A 20,063-nucleotide genomic window follows, 5' to 3' on the forward strand; every position below is an offset into this window, starting at 1 on the left:
ATAAAGATTTCATCACCTGACTGACTTTGTCTCTTTTTGCTACAAAAGCCATCAAAAGTCAACGTCCTTCTACACGTGGAGCTCAATACGCACGTTCGTTTGGCTTTTGCTGCCAGCAGCTCTCGCCATCTCCGAGGACAAATTCGTCTCCGCTCACAAAAGCGTTGTGCCTGTTTTCAGTCATGACGCTGAAAAGAGGAGGGCCTGCATGCCGGATCCTCATCATGTTTCTTGAGGATCTTGGGGGGGCTACATGGGTGGGTCGGGGTTGGAGGTAACCCTCACTCGGAATGACCTCAGTAGAAGCAGACGTCGAGGGATTGTAGAGAAACTCCAACTGAGCATTTCAACTTGATTGACCAAATGAAATGTGGAGAAAAACAAAAAAGTCCAAAATTTTTGTTGACATCACGAGGGTTAGTTTATAGTTGATGATGATTGTCTCAAATAAATGATTGGCTTCCAAAATATTTATGTCACATTTTATAATCAGGATGCTTTTTTTTTTTTTAGGACCACAAAGGAGTAGATACCAAAAAAGCAAATAGACTGAACTAAATGTTGTCGTGTCGATACTGTCGATGGAAACGAGAGTCCTGCGTAGCCTCACATGTGCGCTTTTGCAAGATTGCCAAAGTTTTTCTTCGCCGCTTTTTCTCAGTTGAAAAATTAAATTAAAAAAAATATGAAGAACCTCTGATGTCTTTCTTTTCGTTTGCTTTCATGTCCTGTGCAGAAACAAGTTGCTGTCAAACGACATTTTGACTTGCCGGCTTCTCTGGCCTGTCCTGACGGACGGACGGACGGACGGACGTGTTGCTTTTCTGGCACAAAGAGCGCGCTCGTGTGTCCGAAGGCGGCGGCGGCGGCCGGTAGTTCCCGCTGGGGGTCGTGAAGAAGAAGGGAGCGCGCGAGCTCTTATTAAAACAATGAAGGCGCTAATTATCCCGCAATTCCCGCACACGAGCGAGCGAGCGAGCGGGCTAATGAGGCCACGGCGGAGACGCGGCGGACGTCATAAATAAGACATTAGACGGCCCTAAAGGAGCCAAAGGGAGCCGGCGCCGCTCGCTCGGCCTGACAACAACCCGCAATCATGGCGCTCTCCCGGCGACCCTTCGCTTTTGTTTACACTTTTTTTTTTTTTTACTTTCCATTTCGTTCCGTTCTCCTCCTCCTCTCATCGGACAAAACGCACGCAACACCTGTTTCTTTGTCTTCCACCTGCACGTCCTCATCTTCTTCTCCCATTTGTCCACTTCCTCTTCTTTCATCTCTTGCTTGTTGTGATTGTCATGACCCGATCCGTTCTAGTAGACAATTTGGTTCCCGCATGCGTAACCCAAATGTTTTAGTTTATTTTTATTTTTTTAAGGTTTGGAATTATTTGAATTTGAACACACGTGCACATACATCACTGACTGATCTATATATGTATAAGAATTTTGAGGTGGCGAGTCGGCCATATTGCTCCTCCCAAGAAACGTTTCTCGGCATACCATCAGTATCCAAATTGAGACACTGCTTCGTGGAAACGGCATGATTTATGGTGTTTTAAATGTATTAAACACAAACAAGAGGACTTCAGACTTTTTACAACTTGAATTCAATGATGTTCTCAAAAAGTGGAAGCCAAACATCTGTTTGCCATGTTTAAAAAAACTGCGCATGCAGAAGACCATCCTACGAGCTCTCCTGCTGGTCTGGGGGAAACGCCTTTCAAATGTCGCTAACGTCCCAGCTCATCTTCATCATCATCTTCATCAGTCTCTGCAGTCGGCCTCGCTTCATACGGATGTCCTCTTGCGGTTCTCGGCTATTTTCAAAGTATGCGGTCAGCTCGGTGGAGCTACAACGATTAATGGCCGAATCCGAAGCTCAGTGGCTACATGCTACAAACAAACACTCGAAGTGAGCATGGCAGCTAGGAACGAGCACGCACGACGTCGTTACGCATATTGATTGACAGGATCGAGAAACAGTCGTTAAGATGATCCACCCGGAAGGCGCAGCGGCAAAAAAAAAAACAAAAAAAACCTTGATTCCACCTTTAAATACATGTATAAATGATATGCATATGATGTTTAGTACAGGAAGAAACTTGTAGGCTATATTTTTTTGTATTAAAGAATTCTACTTGTTAAAAAAAAAGTAACCGACCTCCGGTCTTATCCTAACTGCCTCCAAGCTGTGAATATAGCCTATAGTTTATATACAGTAGTCTGCTGGCGAGGTGGGAGTAACAAGATGGCCGCCCTGTGACTTCAACGGTTTGCACTGGCGTGTATGGGCGATTGTCTATCCAGTCATATAGACAGGTCAGTGGCGTACACACGCACACACACAGTGACATCGGCTAATTGACCTTTCGCAAACTCCGCCCCCCAAACGAGCATTGACCAATCACACATTTAGCAACCGTTGCTATGTAAGCATAGTCCGTCACGCTTTACTCAGCTCTCGATGACGTCCATAGTCTGATTGATTTTATTTGATGGCTTACGAGACTGCTAACCACCATAAAACTTTACGGAAGAAGAGTGACAACCATTAACAAGCTCCGGACCTCCAAAATGATGAAGCGGTGTGCCTACGGAGTATGTAAATCGGACTGTGCTAAGGTAAGAATATGCTAACTCTATCGGGCTAACTAGCTAGCTGTAGTGTAGTTTGCTTTCGGGGCAATAACAAAACGATATCAAAGAAAAGAACGTGTGCTACAGCCGTCCCACTATAAATGCTTGATCCTGGGGCCACAGTGAAATAAAGGCATATCGGTGACCCAAGTCGGGCGTGCCATCCATCCCATAAAATCGACTTTGCTGCCCCCCCCCCCCTTTTTACCACGTATATATATATTACTAGAATGTCATTGCCATCTAAGTTAAGCTTGTTCAGTCAGTGGTTAATGTTAGTTTAATGTCTTCTGTTAGCTTTTGCATTTGTCTAAATGTTGCGAACTAGCGTTAACACAAAGCTTCGTCAAGTTTGGCAAACTTAGCGTCCTAATAAGTGCCCCGAGCTTATCTTGTTTTCATTTTTCATGCAGCATTTTGTGAACGGACACCTGTCTCCGGAGTATCCCAACCTTGTGCTTGCTGTACAAGTGTTGAACCAGACAAGGGAGCAGCTCAAAGGTTGTTAACCTTAACTAAATCCATGGCTAGGGTGACATAAATATTTTTTTATGATGGACAAAGAATAACAATGACTGATCTGATGCTTTCAAAGACAAAAAAAAAAAAACACTAATGTTTAGCTAGCTATAAACACCGAGGTTTAGCTAACTTGCTGACCTAACAGTAATCCTCATACTTTAACAATACTAGACTAATATAAGTAAGAAAACTTACCCGGCAGTACAAGAGCACGACTGGTCCATAATGCTGTGCTGGTTGTATCTGAAGTATAGGTCGTGGGGTTTTCTCAGATTTAGCGTGCGTCCTGTATGTTTCCCCTTCGCTGGCTAATTTAATATTATGACTATAACCCTCCACTGCATATTGTAAACCTTTTTGCCTCGATCTGGAGGATATTGTTAGTTATTATATACACTTTTGGTGCAGCTTAAGACACATCATCAGTGTTGGCACCTGGGTTCATTGGGTGTTTCGGGTCTCACAACAGACACCCTCGCCCAGGGGACCCAGCCGGGGTTGATCAAGTCCCGGCTTGTGTCTTAAGAGCATGTGACCACGTGTCACCCCGCTTGATCCACAGCCATCTTGACGCCTTCTCTGCTGCGTCACTGATGTTCTTGATGGCTCGCCTGTTGTGCAGTCCCTTCACCCCCAACATCTTGAGTGCCCAGACGAGTGACTGACCAGCGAATCCTCTGCATCCGACCTCTATGGGAGTGCACCGGGTCTTCCATCCCCTACTTCGGCATTCACCTGCCAGCTCCTCATACTTGGCTCTCTTCCTCTCAAAAGCCTCCTCCATCCTGTCTTCCCAGGGAACAGTCAATTCCAGCAGGACCACTTGCCTTGTTGTTTCTGACACAAGGACGATGTCAGGCCTGAGTGTGGTCACCGCGATGTTCTCTGGGAACTTGAGCTGTTTCCCTAGGTCGACTTTCAACTGCCAGTCCTGGGCTGTTGCCAGGAGACCAACTGCTTCACCCCGATGCTGCTGTGGTTTCTCCCCAGCTCTGACGAAGGCGATGGATTGCCTTGCTGGCTGTTGGTGTTTGCTGGTGGAGATCCCTGAGCTGATGGTCTCCGCAATGACTCGCAGCACTTGGTCGTGACGCCAGCGGTAACGTCCCTCTCCCAGTGCTCGTGGGCAGCAACTCAGGATGTGCTCCAGCGATCCGACCCTTTGGCAAAGCGGGCACAGTGGGTTCTCAGCCAGGCCCCAGTGGTGGAGATTGGATGGGCTTGGTAGGACGTCGTAGACCGACTGGATGAGGAACTTGATCCGGTGTGGCTCAGATCGCCAAAGCTCTGTCCACGAGATCTTCCGGCGAGCTGCCTCTTCCCACCGGGTCCACGCCCCCTGCTGCCGCATTCCTACTGTCCTACTGCAGCGCTCTTCTTCCACCCCTGCCCGAACCTCTTCCTGGATAAGCAGGCGCTTCTCCTTCCCCTGTGCCTTGTTGTAGGAAGGTCTTGGGTTGCTCCCAAGTCCTGCTCGTCCGCATGCCACTGGTCCCACCAGCTCGCTGTGCCGCAGGCGGGACTCAGCCTGGTCGACTGCCTCTTGAGCGCACCACTTCCTGCCGGTCTTCACCTGTATGCCAGCCGAGGAGACTCTGTTGTCGCTTGAGTCCCTATACAGCAGCACCTCTCTCGCTCGGGTCACCATAAACTCCTCCTTCAGACTGCTGAAGGGCAGAGTCAACTTGTTGTTCCTCCCGTACAGTGCGATGCTGCTGAGGCTTCGTGGAAGGCCCAGCCACTTCCTCAAGAAAGAGCTAACCTTCCTCTCGAGGCACTCGACGGTGGTCATTGGCACGTCGTAGACCAGCATTGGCCAGAGGAGTCGAGACAAGATGCCATGTTGGTATACCCAAGCTTTAAACTTGCCTGGTAGCCCTGACTTATCCACCGCTGTCAGCCAGGCCCCCAACTCCTCTGAAGTTGCACGGAGTGCTGCGGTGTCCTTTAAGGTGCTATCGTAGATCTTCCCCAGGCTCTTAACTGGCTTCTCTCCCACTGATGGAATCTGGGTGTCTCCTATAAAGAAGTGGAACTTGTCTGAGACTTTCCCCTTCCTCACCACCAGAGACCTGGACTTGGCTGGCTTGAAGTTCATCCTGGCCCAGCTGATGAGATGCACGAGGCCTTGGAGGATCCATCTACAACCCGGGACTGATGTTGTCGTTACCGTCAGATCATCCATGAACGCTCTGATGGGGGGCTGTCGCACACCTGAGTTGCTTAGTGGTCCTCTGCATTCCACTTCTGCTGACTTCACCAGCATATTCATAGCCAAGGAAAACAACACCACAGAAATGGTACACCCCGTGATGATGCCCTTCTCAAGGCGATGAAACGCAGATGTCACAGCTCCAGAAGTGACTCTCAAACTGAAACAGCTGTAATAGTCCAGTATGAGGTCCTTGATCTTGTCTGGGACATGGTGTCGATCAAGCGAGGCTTCCACCAGCTTGTGTGGGATAGACCCGTAGGCATTGGCGAGGTCAAGCCAAAGGACTGCCAGGTCTCCTTTGCCCTCTCGTGCCTCCCGGATCAGCTGGGTGACAACTTCCGTGTGCTCAATGCATCCTGGGACCTTTGGAACTCCTCCCTTCTGCACCGAGGTGTCAATGTATGTATTCCTCAGGAGGAACTCCGTCATGCGCCGGGCAACAATACTGAAGAATATCTTGCTTTCTACGCTGAGGAGTAGAGGTGTGCAAAATTTCCGATTCTTAGATTATTCACGATTCGGCCGTGCAACAATCGAGAACGATTCACAAATGTCCAAATTCCGATTATATAAATATGCCAAGGGAAGCGAAACGAGCGAAAAGTACGCGGAACTGAAACGCAGTAGCGCGCGCGGTCTTCGGGACGCTTTTTGGGACGGACCGAGAGTACACATCCACAACTCACGCCTCGAGATTCAAAACAACAACAAGCATGGCTGAGCTGACCAACCCACCTCTTCGTGAGATCAGACCTGCTCCGAAAAGGCAAACAACTTCAGGCGGAAGTATCAGCTAGCTGGCTGCAGTGCGTCGGTTAGCGTTCTACAGGGCGCCGCGCAGTGATACGAACGAACGAACAGAAAAGTAGTGGCTGGCGGTAATGGCGTCTGACTTTATTCAGAAAAGAGTATTGTGGTGGAAATGTATCACGCTTTTGAAAACAAATAGTTTTTAGAAGAAAAACGCTTTATTTCCGAGACCCCAGCCAGCTTGCTGGACTATTTTCCTCTCGTCCAACGCCGTAGTCAGCGCTGATCGCACACACGGGAGGTGAGGATCAAATTGAGATTCATGTTAAAAAAGCCGAACGATCCCATTAATGTTTACACGTTCATGTTTACACAAGTTAAAAAGCAGAAAAGCACTTGAGGTTTTTTTTTTTTTTTGTACCTCTGAGAAACTTTAATGTTTACATGTTCATCTTTACACAACTTAAAAAGCAGGAAAGCACTTCTTTTTTTTTAAGGCATTTGTATTGAAGTAGTAGTTCACATTGTCTTTCATTTATACCTCAGTGCACTTTTGAGTGGATAAAAATAATATATTTTTGCTCAATGCTATGTTTTATTCTGTTGAAGACTGAATATACTTAAAAGCTGTTGTTACAGAATGAGGACTTGAGTATTTTATTTACTGTTTTGAACTGTTAACTTGATACTGAAATAGTAGTTTATTTAGGTCTGAGAGGACTTTTGTACTATTTTTGTAACTAATGTACGAAACATTAAAAGCGCCAAAATACATTGTTTTTTTTCTGCTGCCTGGGGGGAAATCAATAATCGTTTTATAATCGAATCGTCGCCTCTGAATCGTAATCGCAATCGAATCGTGAGGTGCCCCAAGATTCCCACCTCTACTGAGGAGTGAGATGATTCTGAATTGCTCGATAGTTATTGAGCTCTCCTCCTTTGGAATCCATACACCCTCTGCATGTCTCCACTGCTGGGCAACCTTCCCCCTTCTCCAGATGACCCTGAGGATCCTCCATAGCCTCTTCAAGAGTCTGGGGCACCTCTTGAAGACTACCTATGGCACTCCACTAGGGCCTGGTGCTGAATTTGATCTAGCTGCCCTGACAACCTCCTCAACTTCTTTCAAAGTTGGCTCTTTGGTGTTAAATGCCACGATGGGTTCTGGCGGGGTTATCAAGGTTCTGCATGGCCCAAGTTCTTCCTCTCTTGCACTGTCACTATAGGAGACATTGAGGTAGTTGTTGACTTCCTCTTCGGTGCAGGAGAGATGGCCGCTTCTTTTCTGCCCGAGGATCTTCTTGGTGAAGCCGAAGGGGTTTGAGATGAAGGCTGCCCGTCTCCTGGCTCTCTCCCTGCCTCTCCTCCTATGCCACTCTGCTCGGCGGAGGGTGGTTAGTCTTTTCCTCACCATGCTACGGAGCTCTGCTAGCCCAGCCTTATCCTCCTCCCTTGCCACCTTAAACTGCCGTCCAAGCAGTCTAAGCTCCTGCCGCAGCTGGCTGATTTTCACCTCCCGTCGATTTGGCTCCCCTTGGGGTCTGGTTGCCCGTTGTTCTTTGACGCCAAATCTTTCGGCACCTATGCTGATGATCATAGCGGACATCGACAGCAATTTCTGGTCTGCTCCTCCTCTTGCAGTAGCGTCCAGAATTTGGTCAAGATCCTCATCAAACTGGTGCCACTCTCTTCCTTTATTGGCAGCAGGCCACAAGACCCGGCGGTGTTCAGAATGCCTGAAGCGAGGTAGGGCTTGTGGGGCGTAGAGGGTCTGGGCACTGTGGGTTGACTCCCGGCCGGGCTCCTCTTGCGTCTCACCAGGTACTAGACCTGTGCGTTGCACCACCTGCGTCCTCGTCACACATCCCATTTTGGTCTGGTGGATCTTCAGACCACGCGGGTTCTTGCAGACTTTGCCACATGGACAGACTGCACTCATTGTCGTTGTTCCGTTCCGTTTCATCACCTGGTTATCAGTCCTATTGGAGTGCTCATCCTCCCCCCCTCTCGGGCACTCCTGGGGGTATGATTCTTTATGGCTTTCCGTAGCTTGTTTGTGGGTGCACCCTCACGGATGCTGCAGTTTGGGTTGCTGGCCCTCTCTGCTCCGGTTACTGTCTTTCCAGTTGTCAGCTGTCTCTCCAGCAGTCGCCATACTATTCATGGTGTCATCCGGCCTTTCCCGGAGGTCGCTGGCTTAGCCAGATTAAATAGTTATTATATACACTTTTGGTGCAGCTTAAGACACATCATCAGTGTTGGCACCTGGGTTCATTGGGTGTTTCGGGTCTCACAACAGACACCCTCGCCCAGGGGACCCAGCCGGGGTTGATCAAGTCCCGGCTTGTGTCTTAAGAGCATGTGACCACGTGTCACCCCGCTTGATCCACAGCCATCTTGACGCCTTCTCTGCTGCGTCACTGATGTTCTTGATGGCTCGCCTGTTGTGCAGTCCCTTCACCCCCAACATCTTGAGTGCCCAGACGAGTGACTGACCAGCGAATCCTCTGCATCCGACCTCTATGGGAGTGCACCGGGTCTTCCATCCCCTACTTCGGCATTCACCTGCCAGCTCCTCATACTTGGCTCTCTTCCTCTCAAAAGCCTCCTCCATCCTGTCTTCCCAGGGAACAGTCAATTCCAGCAGGACCACTTGCCTTGTTGTTTCTGACACAAGGACGATGTCAGGCCTGAGTGTGGTCACCGCGATGTTCTCTGGGAACTTGAGCTGTTTCCCTAGGTCGACTTTCAACTGCCAGTCCTGGGCTGTTGCCAGGAGACCAACTGCTTCACCCCGATGCTGCTGTGGTTTCTCCCCAGCTCTGACGAAGGCGATGGATTGCCTTGCTGGCTGTTGGTGTTTGCTGGTGGAGATCCCTGAGCTGATGGTCTCCGCAATGACTCGCAGCACTTGGTCGTGACGCCAGCGGTAACGTCCCTCTCCCAGTGCTCGTGGGCAGCAACTCAGGATGTGCTCCAGCGATCCGACCCTTTGGCAAAGCGGGCACAGTGGGTTCTCAGCCAGGCCCCAGTGGTGGAGATTGGATGGGCTTGGTAGGACGTCGTAGACCGACTGGATGAGGAACTTGATCCGGTGTGGCTCAGATCGCCAAAGCTCTGTCCACGAGATCTTCCGGCGAGCTGCCTCTTCCCACCGGGTCCACGCCCCCTGCTGCCGCATTCCTACTGTCCTACTGCAGCGCTCTTCTTCCACCCCTACCATTGCACTGGTATTGCTCCAAAAGAAATCACTAATACACGCCGGTGTAAGTCTTCCCGTCACGGCTTGTGCTGTCGGAGTCACCAAGCTTGACGGACTAGCAACAGTAACTAAGGGGGTCGGAGCTTATGCGAAAGGTCAATTTCATTTGTTGACGTCGGTCGCCGTGCTTTTTTGACATTTACCACAGCTTCCAAAATGGCGGATGACATTGTGGCAGCCGCATCTTATTCCAAGGCGACGGTGTGACAAATAATCACCATCATCATGTGTACATTTTACCGTCCCGTCCCCGCAATTTGAAACATAATCTAAACGTCCTGTATAGTATTTATTGAAAGAATATGAGCAGCAGATGAAAGCGTAACATTTTGGAATGTTCCGGCAAGAACGTGTCATAAAGGAAGGAACTTGCCAAGCTGTAAAAATTGATGGCAAGGAACCAATTTGGCAGCTGGAATGGACTGCAACTAACAGTCACGTTTGCAGCTCAATGATGTCCGCCAAGTCTTGTCCCTTTTTTAAATGTTTTTTTTTTTTTTTTGGTTGTTGACTAAACTCAATGAGGACACGTGTTGTCAGTTTGTGCCGCGTTTGCTGACAATCCCCCGATGAGACGCCATTGTTGGTTTTTTTACGGCCCCGCCTCGAAGTAAGCGAATAAAGAAAGAGCAAGTGGACACTTTTATTGTTCTTTTTTTTTTTCTCTTTTTTTTTTTTTTTTAACACATTTGACCGCCGCAAGGTCGTCTGTGGCGGAGTTAATGACGGACGGAGACTGAGAAAGACGCCGTGTGACAGGAAGTGTCCCGATTTGCCGCCATAACTCGCGCGCTAATTAGCGGGCGCCGTAAAACCAAGTCGGAGTGGTCAAGCTAATGAGTCCACCAGAGGGCCCTTCCGTCACGACGTACGTTCAAACAATAAAAGTACAAGCAGCAATTTGCACTCACGTTATTACCATTCTGCTCTTCTTCCACTTTTTTTTTTTTTTCACTTTGGCGTCCATCTCTAGCCAGCCGCTAACGACGTCTTTGTGTTTTTAATTGCACCTTGCTGATGAAGACGCTGCTGATGTTTCTATGGAGTGCAGTAAACTCGTCAAGCAATAAATACAAAAAACACATCGTTGACCATCATCACATCGTAACAATCGCATCAATCGAAAACCATCCATTTGGAAAGATTGCTCCTCCCCCTCCTATTATTTTTTCCAATATGTATTTTGGCAGCCGCATGTTCATTATTTATGCTAATTGCTTGTAATTTGCATATAATATTGGATCCAATCAACAATTAGCATATGTTGTGCTGAGAGCGTGTGTGTGTGTGTTTCCTGGAATGTAGGTCACCTGACGTGGGCCAACAGACCCCCCCCATCTTTCTCAACTTCAATAACGTTTGATTATTGCCGTTGCATTGATCCATATTGATGGATACATTTGTAATGTTTACACAAGCAACACTTCTCTCCTGACATCATCATGTTTAGGATTACAAATCAATTACTGTGCATTATCATTGTGTTGGTAATGAGAATATTAACATGTAATATTTTACAGAAGCTGTTATCATTTTCATGACTATTAGCCAGCGTATTGTGTGTATGTGGTCGAGCTGAGCATGATTGCGAGTGAAGTCCATCAATTATTAATCATCTCTATTGATTATAGTGAAATCCTGGGCGGTCTGCTTGTGAATATGCAAATGAGCCGGCTGCAATGTGAGCGAGCTGATTTACATAACGTGCAACATGATCGTCTCTTTCAATGCGCGTACGTGCATGCGCGGACTCCTTTCATTCACACAGACAAGCAGCGGAACAGGAACACGATTAGCACGTTTCAATTAGCACGTTGCAGAAAATTGGACGGATCATGAGCGTCACCCTCGTCCACATTTGATCGCCAGTGCGTGTGTGATGGACAGCTGTCAATCATGTGTGCCTTCCGTACAAATCCATATTTGGAATGGCAATTGAGAAGACTTTTGAAATCTGGAGACAATTTGAGGTTGAGTGCCTTGCTCAAAGACACGTCGTAATCGGGAATTGAACACTGTGCGTGGAAATGTCTGCCAAGATGCGCAAGAAGTGGAAATCTTCACATTTGTATCCATTTGTCTATTTGTAATGTAAACACACGTGTTGCGCTGAATAAATATTGCAAATGTTGTTTTGGGTGATGGTGCAGGAGAATCCCGCGGGGGAGCTCGTTCGATGGTTGGTCGGTCGGTTGGTTGGTTGTTTGGTGGGGGCTGCTGAAAATGATGCAAAAGCTGAGCAGAGTTTGCGGGCTTGTGGAAGTTTTGGGATCAACGCTGGAAGGAAAGAAAAAGATTTCCTGCGAACAACTTGCAAGACTTTCAAAGAGGCCAAACAAAAAAACTAACTGAAACTCCATTTTATGTTTATAAAAATAAAAATACTATAATTATAGCAAAAATGTCATACATTTTAGTCTTTGGTAATGAATTTAGTGCACGAGCCTTTGAGGATGATTTGAAATGTGATTTTAAGTTCGGTAGTTTTATTTTGATATTAACCCCTGGAATATGGATTTTTTTATTTTTTTATTTTTTTATTATTTTTTCACTCACTCACTCACTCACTCACTCACTCACTCACTCACTCACTCACTCACTCACTCACTCACTCACTCACTCACTCACTCACATAAACACGAACAAATTTACATGATCTCCCTGGCGGGGACAAAACCTACGTCAACCGCCACCGAAGGCAAGTGACGATTCCACTCCTCCACCCAGAGCCTGCCGGAATAATATGGACGTTTGAAAGTGTGTCGCACAGAAGTAATCTCGCAGCACCCAATAGAAAAGCACCTTCTGATGAGATCGCTCCCATGCTGTTTTTTTTTGTTTTTTTTTCATTTAAATATTGCGCACAAGTAATACACGTTTGGATTTTGTAAAAACGAATATTTAAACGAACTAAAACTAAGCATTTACTAAATAACTAAAACTAATAAAAACTTACAGAATCACCCTGAAAACTAATTAAAACTTAACTAACTAATTTAAAAAACAAAACTCAAAACAAAATCAAAACTAACTCAAATAAAAATTACAAAACTCTAATAACCCTGGTTGTGGTCAACAAAAAAGCATCCCTCGAAACGGGTTTAATAATTTATTTCTTTTTTTATTTTTATGGCACCTAGAAATATGTTTGTCCACTCTGGTGTTTCCGTACGAACATTTGTTGCTGCGGACTCAAATTTCCAGCGCAGGCAAAGTCAAACGGGGTATGTCAAGACTCTATCGGTGATCTTGCACGATCGGTGACGCACATGCGCAGAACATTGGCCGCTAACTACGGCATACACGCTAGAACAAAATACCTCTATATGCCTATCGTGTTCATAAAAACATAATATAAAATTCAAAACAACTTATTTCTTGATGCATTATTAAGAAACTATTTTAATTCTACAGGTTTTAAAGATGAGCATTTGACTTTTGATCCCATTTATTCCTAGTGAGTCTTCATTGTTATAATTTCCGTTGAGTCTGTAGCGTGTGTTAAACGCCTCCCCATTGGCCACACATTATGTTCTAAAATAGAACAAAAATAAACCGTACCCACTCTCAAAGACTATAATTACAGTATGTGTCAGAATGTTTTCTATTCATACAAGACATTTTTGAGTACAGAACTGCTTTGATTCAAATAAATTCAAAAGAAATGGTGCACCTGTCCTGTACCTTTCGCAATGTCTGTTTCATATTTTTATTCATGTGTATGCAAAAATTAATACATCTACATACAGTATATACAAGTGTCGGCATTAAAGATTAATAAACATCATTCAATGTGAATTTATTTTTGTTCTCTTTAGAACATAATGTGTGGCCAATGGGGAGGCGTTTAACACTCAACGTAAATTATAACAATGTAGACTGTAAATGGGATCAAAAGTAAAACGTTTGTCTTTAAAACCTGTAGAATTAAAATAGTTTCTTTATAATGCATCAAGAAATAAGTTGTTTTGAATTTTGTATCATGTTTTTACGAACACGATAGGCATATAGAGGTATTTTGTTTTAGCGTGTATGCCGTAGTTAGCAGCTGATCTTCTGCGCATGCGCGTCACCGATCGTGCAAGATCACCGATAGAGTCTTAACAGGGTACATGCCACGGAAGAGGCGGGACTGTTTTAGCACATCAGTTTGTTTCCGGTTCGGTTTGCCACGTGTGGGCTGCGTCAAAAATACTTGTGCTTCCGACTTTGTGCCCCTCGGTTGTGCGTTCGCAAACCTGACCGGAAATAAACTGATGTGCAAAATCACGTCCCGCCTCTTCCGTGGCATATACCCCATAAGATGTTTGCCGAGTGTTTGTGGTCAACGGACTGAAAAGAATGCACAAATACGGAAATGTGACCCGCGTGACGTGACGAAGAGTCGGCGGCGGCCGTCCAGGCCACCTGCTGCAGGTAGGCAGCAACAACAAACGTTTTTGTTTTTGCTTGTCTTCGTGTCCACGAGCAGAAAAAAAAAGTGGCTAAAAATGAGAATTCATGTGAGAATAGTGTTTAATTTTAAGCGTGAATAATAGACAACATCAACGTTGGCAAACTTAAGTCTTAAATCCGTGATTATCACTTGCCAAAAGTGTTTGTTTTCTTTGTTACCCCAAAAATGTCAACTGGTGTGTGTAATAGAATAACGGACTGTATGTAAAAACATTTGTTTGTGACAGCAACCACGTGATGAAGATGATGATGATGATAATGATGACAAATGAAGATGACGATAAATATATGATAAATATGAAATCAGTGATGATGATAAGGTGATGAAGATGATGACCTTGGTGACACTTATGTTCATGTCTTCATCCATTCTTTCTTCATCATAATGAAGGTATTCATCCATTCATTCATTCAGTCATTCATCTGTGTTCAGCCATTCAGAAATGGATGACGTCAATCACGCAGTCATCATCTGATGTTCATCCTTTCATAACCGATTGAGCAACTTATTCGATCAAAGGAACGTGACATTTTTTATTTGAATCGTCGCATTCATCCAAATATGACTGACGTTGCCGATATGAAGTGAATCTGCGCGGGCGTGTGCGTGTGCGTACCCGCGCTGGCTGACAGCTGACCTTTATTCACATTCATGTTTTCCCCTCCACGGACGAGGAGGAGGAAGGAGCTCCTCTTCCTCGTCCTCCTCCTGTGAAGCGTCACCGCGGGGTTAATGTAAGTCGTGTATCTCATTACACACGCACATAGTCACATCCCAGCGTGTGAGCGCGCACGTGCGCGTGCACGCGTGCGAGTCTGGCGGTTCCGCCTCGCTGCTTCTCGCTTCTTGTGCTTCCCCGGGGGAATCCGGGCCTGGGCCTGGACTTTTCCGTTGGAAAGGGAAAAAAATAATGTGGAGAAAGTTGTTTTGTGCGGCGTGGACGTTCTCACGGTGGAGCCAGCCAGCACATCTGCCGCCGCCGCCGCCGCCGCCGCCGCCGGACTTTCCGGGCCCGAACCCGAGATTCTGATAGCCGCTCAGAAAAGGTCCACTGCTTGACTACCAGTTATCGTCTTTTGACTAAAATTAATTAAAATTTTTGTAGTGCTGTGCAATTAGTCGACATCCAATTACAAGTTCAATTATTACACTCCACAATTACAAAATCGGCATAATTGTAAAAAAAATAATAAGAATAATTTGAGTTGTTTAATTTTATACATTTTCACCTTTTTTTTTTTTTATTTTAAAAATAACTAATTGGATAAATTTTGTTTCATCCAAAAGGAATGAGTATAATTATAGTGATTCAAAGAATTTTATTTGTCGTAATACTTTTTATTTTTTTATTTATTTTATTTTTTTTAACATTTAAATTATTTTCTTGTTTTGTAGCAAAAAATAAAAGATCGACCTACCATACAGTGCACAAGCTGTAATCCAACTTGAAGTTTTAGCCAACATAAATAAATAATAATAATTATAAATATACATTATTATAAATCCTCTCTGGGTCCAAAAGTAACTTACGTAATTAAAGTGCTTCTATATATATTTTTTTTAATTGGTATTAATATTTTTAAATGCTTACTGGTAATCATTTTCTTGTTTTGTATTAAAAAAAAAAAGAATAATCGTTTGAATAATCGTGATTTCAATTATTGCCAAAATAAATCGTTTTTTTTCCACTGTGTTGTTTTAATTTTCATTTTAGTCATTGACGAAATTATCAGTCAGTTTTAGTTGCCATTCTAGTCTCTATGAATGGCTTCTATTTTCGTTTTTGTTTAATTTTTGTCTGAAAAAAAAAAATTTGTGATGAAAATTATGACAAATTCTTCAGTGACGAAATTATAAACAGATGAAATTCTAAACAGTGAATGACAGAAACCTAAACAATGGGTTGCCATGAAAGTCGTTGCCATGAAAATCGTCGCCACGACGACGACGGCGTCGGCGCGAAGACTTTCCCGCTTCCTTTCATGCTGCTGGAGACGCCTTCCAGATGTTTCGATGGGCGCCACGGGAAACGTGGAAACATCTGCCGCTTCCTGACAGGAAGTCGGAGCGCACGCGCTGGCGGGCGGGTCCTTCGTCATCCAGCCAGCCGCCCGCACGCACGCACTTCCTGTCCACTTGGTCGTCACGGGCCACCAAATGCGACATTCCGAAACATGCCGGAATATTCACACCACGCTGGTTAACGGCACCGCCTGCGTGCACAGACGCTAAATAGTTCACGTGATGTTTAACATGGCGCTGAACATGTCACATGATGCTAATCACATGACATGAGACCTGTTAAAACATGTCGTATATTTAAACATCAAAATTTTTAACATCTCACATGTTGCAAAAAAACGTGAACAGACAATAAACGTGTCAGACATTGTTAAAGATGTTAGCTCATGCTAACTAGGGGTGGGAACCTGTGGGTACCTCACGATACAATATGATACGCAATGTAAGGCTCACAATAACGATGATCTCACGATATGACGATACCACGATTATCGATATATTGGTCAGGTAATAAATCCTCGATCATCTACGATAAAACGATGTTTTTTCAATCAGAAAATCGTTTCTTTTTGTACCATCACTGAAACATAATATTATGTCTTCTTCACAGTGAGTACTTTAGTATATATTTTTTACAAACAAGTACAAATGTCTTCTTAACTTTGTGTCTTTCTTAAACACTATTGTCATGCAACATGTCAGTCAGTTACATCGGTAATTGTTTCATTTTATAAACTGTCAACATTTTTTGTTGAACATTGCAAAAGTAAATAAATAAAATAGCTTCAATATTAAATCTAATGAAATTAATATTCCTCAGAAATTGTGTGCTTCAAAAAGTCGAACCATAAAATGTTTTAAAATGTTCAAATTGAATAAATACAGTCTTCCCTCGCTATAACGCGGTTCACTTTTCGCGGTCTCGCTGTATCGCGGATTTTTTTTAAGTGCAATTTTGCATATTTTTTTTACAGTAATATACCCATTTTATAAAATGTATGAAGGTTTGAACATTGTCAAAGTTTAAACAAGAGAGAAATGTGAGAACACGTAAATGCCTCAATGAGAAAAGTGTATAAATTGTGCGGTCGGGGATTTTAGAGCCTTAAAACATTTATAAGAGTTGTAAAACATAAAGCTAACTACTTTGCGGATTTCATTTATTGCGGGTATTTTTTGGAACCGAACCCCAGCGGAAAAAGAGGGAACACTGTAATCCACATTTTTCATAGAAACGTATGCAAAAGTGAGTCAGATAAATGTCTTCCACAAGTCAAAGAGCGCTCATGAGTCTTCTTCTCCTGAAGACTTGCGTCCATTTTCCCACCACTCTTATGAGGCGCTCCCCCTAGTGGCCCGCCAACTAATTGCTCAATAAGTCATCAGCAATGGAGCCGTTCTAGTGGTTCTATATGAACTACAAATATCGCCATACTTGCGTAGGTGTACCGATAATCTATGAGGAGACAAAGTATCACGATTTATTGCAATATCGATATTTCGTCACACTCCTAATGCTGAACATGTTCATGCCATGTTCATGTTTAACACGTTACATGAGACCGAATATGCAAGTAAAGCTTTGTCATTTGTCTTGATGCATCGTTCAGAATTTTGAGGATTGGTCGTCGAGTGGCAACTGGCAAGTTTTTTTTTGTTTTTTTTGGTTTTGTTTTTGGTTACGCCGCCACCTGTGCGCTCAAAGGAGCTAATTAGAGCGGCCGGTTGTGATTCACCGTCGCTCGTCCGTGGGCCTGCAGACGTGATTGACCTGCAGCCCCGGTCTGTAAATCCCTCGCCCTAATTAAGAGATCCCTCCTTAGCATTTTGCCCAAAGAAGCACACGAAGCAACCCCCCCCCCCCCCCTCCCCCCCAATCTCCATCCTCAGAAAACATCTGACATGAAATCGATGTGTTTGGCGTTCAGGTACGATATGGCAGGTGGGCCCAGAGGAGTCCGCGGGGGCCGGCGGCGGCCACGTCGGCCCGCTAACGCAAAGCGAGCGGCCGGCGGATAAACCCGTCAACGCTAATAGGCTCCGTTGCGATTCGCTGAAATCTGGCTGCAGGCTCCGCCCCCTCCAGACATATAAATAAATCATCTTCCCAACTTTGCCTCCATTAGAAGACAAGAAAAAAAAGTTGTTGTTGTTGTTTTGGCTGGCGGAAAATTGCACAATTTATTTATCATTCATCCGCGCGCGGGTCTCCTCGGGACCGGCTTTCCGCTTTTGTGGGATTTGACTCGCCGCCTTCAGGTAGCGCTTTTGCTTCTTTCTTTTCTTTTGCGTGCCCGGCGGCCGCCTCCCCGCAAAGTTCCCAGCCGCCGCCTTCCGACCTCGCCGCCGACATCAAATATTGACGTACTGATTTACAAGGTGCCAAACTCGCCTCGACCCCTCGTGAGCGATCACAACTCGGCCCGAAGGCCGCATGCCGTCCGACGGTCCCAATCGGACCATCGCCTGAAACTGAAAATCACGACCCCATGGGACGACTTGACAATTCCGCAACAAAAAGTTGTTGAGCAAACGTTCGCCAACAAATTCTACAAAAACATCTGAAGCAGGAAGTGCATCACATGACATTCAACATGTTCCGTCATATGAACACATCACACAATTGCTAAACATGTCACATAGGGTGGCCACTTCCATAAGGTCAAAAAGGACATATTTTAAAAAATGAAGTGTTCCCTCGCTATAACGCGGTTCACTTTTCATGGCCTTGCTGTTTCGCGGATTTTTTTTTGTAGTGCAATTTTGCATGCATTTTTCTACAGTAATGTACCTATTTTTTATTTTTTTTTTCATAAAATTTATGGACGTTTGAACATTGAGAATGTTGAAACAAAAGAGAAATTTAGATGCCTCCATGAGATAAGTGTATAAGCTGTGTGGTGAGGGGAATTAGAGCCTCGGGGGAGGCATGGCTCAATGGTATGGTGGTCGTCTCCCAACCCAGAGGTTGTGAGTTCGATCCCATGCCATTGTGACCATGTCGAAGTATCCTTGAGCAAGATGTTGAACCCCCAAATTGCTCCTGATGCTGCGTCACCAGTAGGTGTATGAGTAGTCAAAAATGTAAAGCGCTTTGAGGGCCTTGTAAGGTGGAAAAGTGCTATATAAATGAAGTGACATTTGCCATTTAAAACATAAAGCTAGCTTCTTTGTGGATTTCATTTATTGCGGGTATTTTTTGGAACCGAACCCCAGCGCAAAACGAGAGAACACTGGACATCAGACTTGCAGTGTATTTTCATCAACAATTGTCATGGGTCATGCCAGGGTTATGTTTGGGTCATGCAAGGGCATGACAGGGTTATGTTTGTGTCATGCAAGGGTTATGTTTGGGTCATGAAAGTGTGGTCAAGTGTCTGTTTTGAACTGATGTAACCAGCATCTAGTTTCAACTGGTAAGATTCTATGTGATGTCAGGAATCTTTAATCTCTTTATCTGGTCAACAGCCAATCAGCTAATTCCATGTCAGTCCTGTTACTCACATGTCTAGCCACAACCAATCAGATTGATTCGCTGTCTATATAAGCCTGTCTGAGAAGTGTGTGTTTTTGTCGGAATATTACCACTGTTCCTCTGTGCACCTCCACAACCCAAGTTAGCTTAGGGTCTCGTGATTCTCGATTATATTCTTGATGTTTAGTCTAGTCAAGTTTGTTCTACGCCTCTCGATGTTATGCGAATAAAGAGTTAAAATCTTATTTTTGTCTGCATTTTTGGGATCCAACACCAGAACATAACAGCAATAAAGTTTTGTGTGGTTTATAGATCATATTTGTATAACTAAATGGGAAAAAAAATATCGGTAACACTTTATAATAACTACCCGTTATAACTAGTTAATAGACCATTAGTAAACTGTTAATTAATGAGTTATTAATGACTTATTAAATGTTTGTTAACTGTTTGTTAAGGTTTTAAAATGATGTCTATAAATAGTAAAAATTTTATTTTTAAACTGTTAGTTATTGAGCTCTAAATGACTTGTTAACTGTATAGTAATTATTCATAACTATATTTTATAAATTAGTAATACATCGTTAACAAGCTATTAGAAAATTACTTACTAATGACTTGATAAGTATTACTTCATAGTTTGTATAGTTTATTGGGACGTTATTATAAAGTTGCCACTATTCCTCATTTATTACGTGTTAGTAAATGTGGAGTAGTTGCAACTT

The 20,063-nt window shown here is 44.4% G+C and overlaps 1 pseudogene; it reads right to left on the reverse strand.

Moving 5' to 3' along the window:
- Window positions 1-3,599: 3,599 nt before the first annotated feature.
- Window positions 3,600-7,938, reverse strand: LOC144026285 (uncharacterized; annotated as a pseudogene).
- Between the last annotated feature and the right edge of the window lie 12,125 nt (window positions 7,939-20,063).

The sequence above is a fragment of the Festucalex cinctus genome, chromosome 9 (genome assembly GCF_051991245.1).
Source record: "Festucalex cinctus isolate MCC-2025b chromosome 9, RoL_Fcin_1.0, whole genome shotgun sequence".
NCBI lineage: Eukaryota > Metazoa > Chordata > Actinopteri > Syngnathiformes > Syngnathidae > Festucalex > Festucalex cinctus.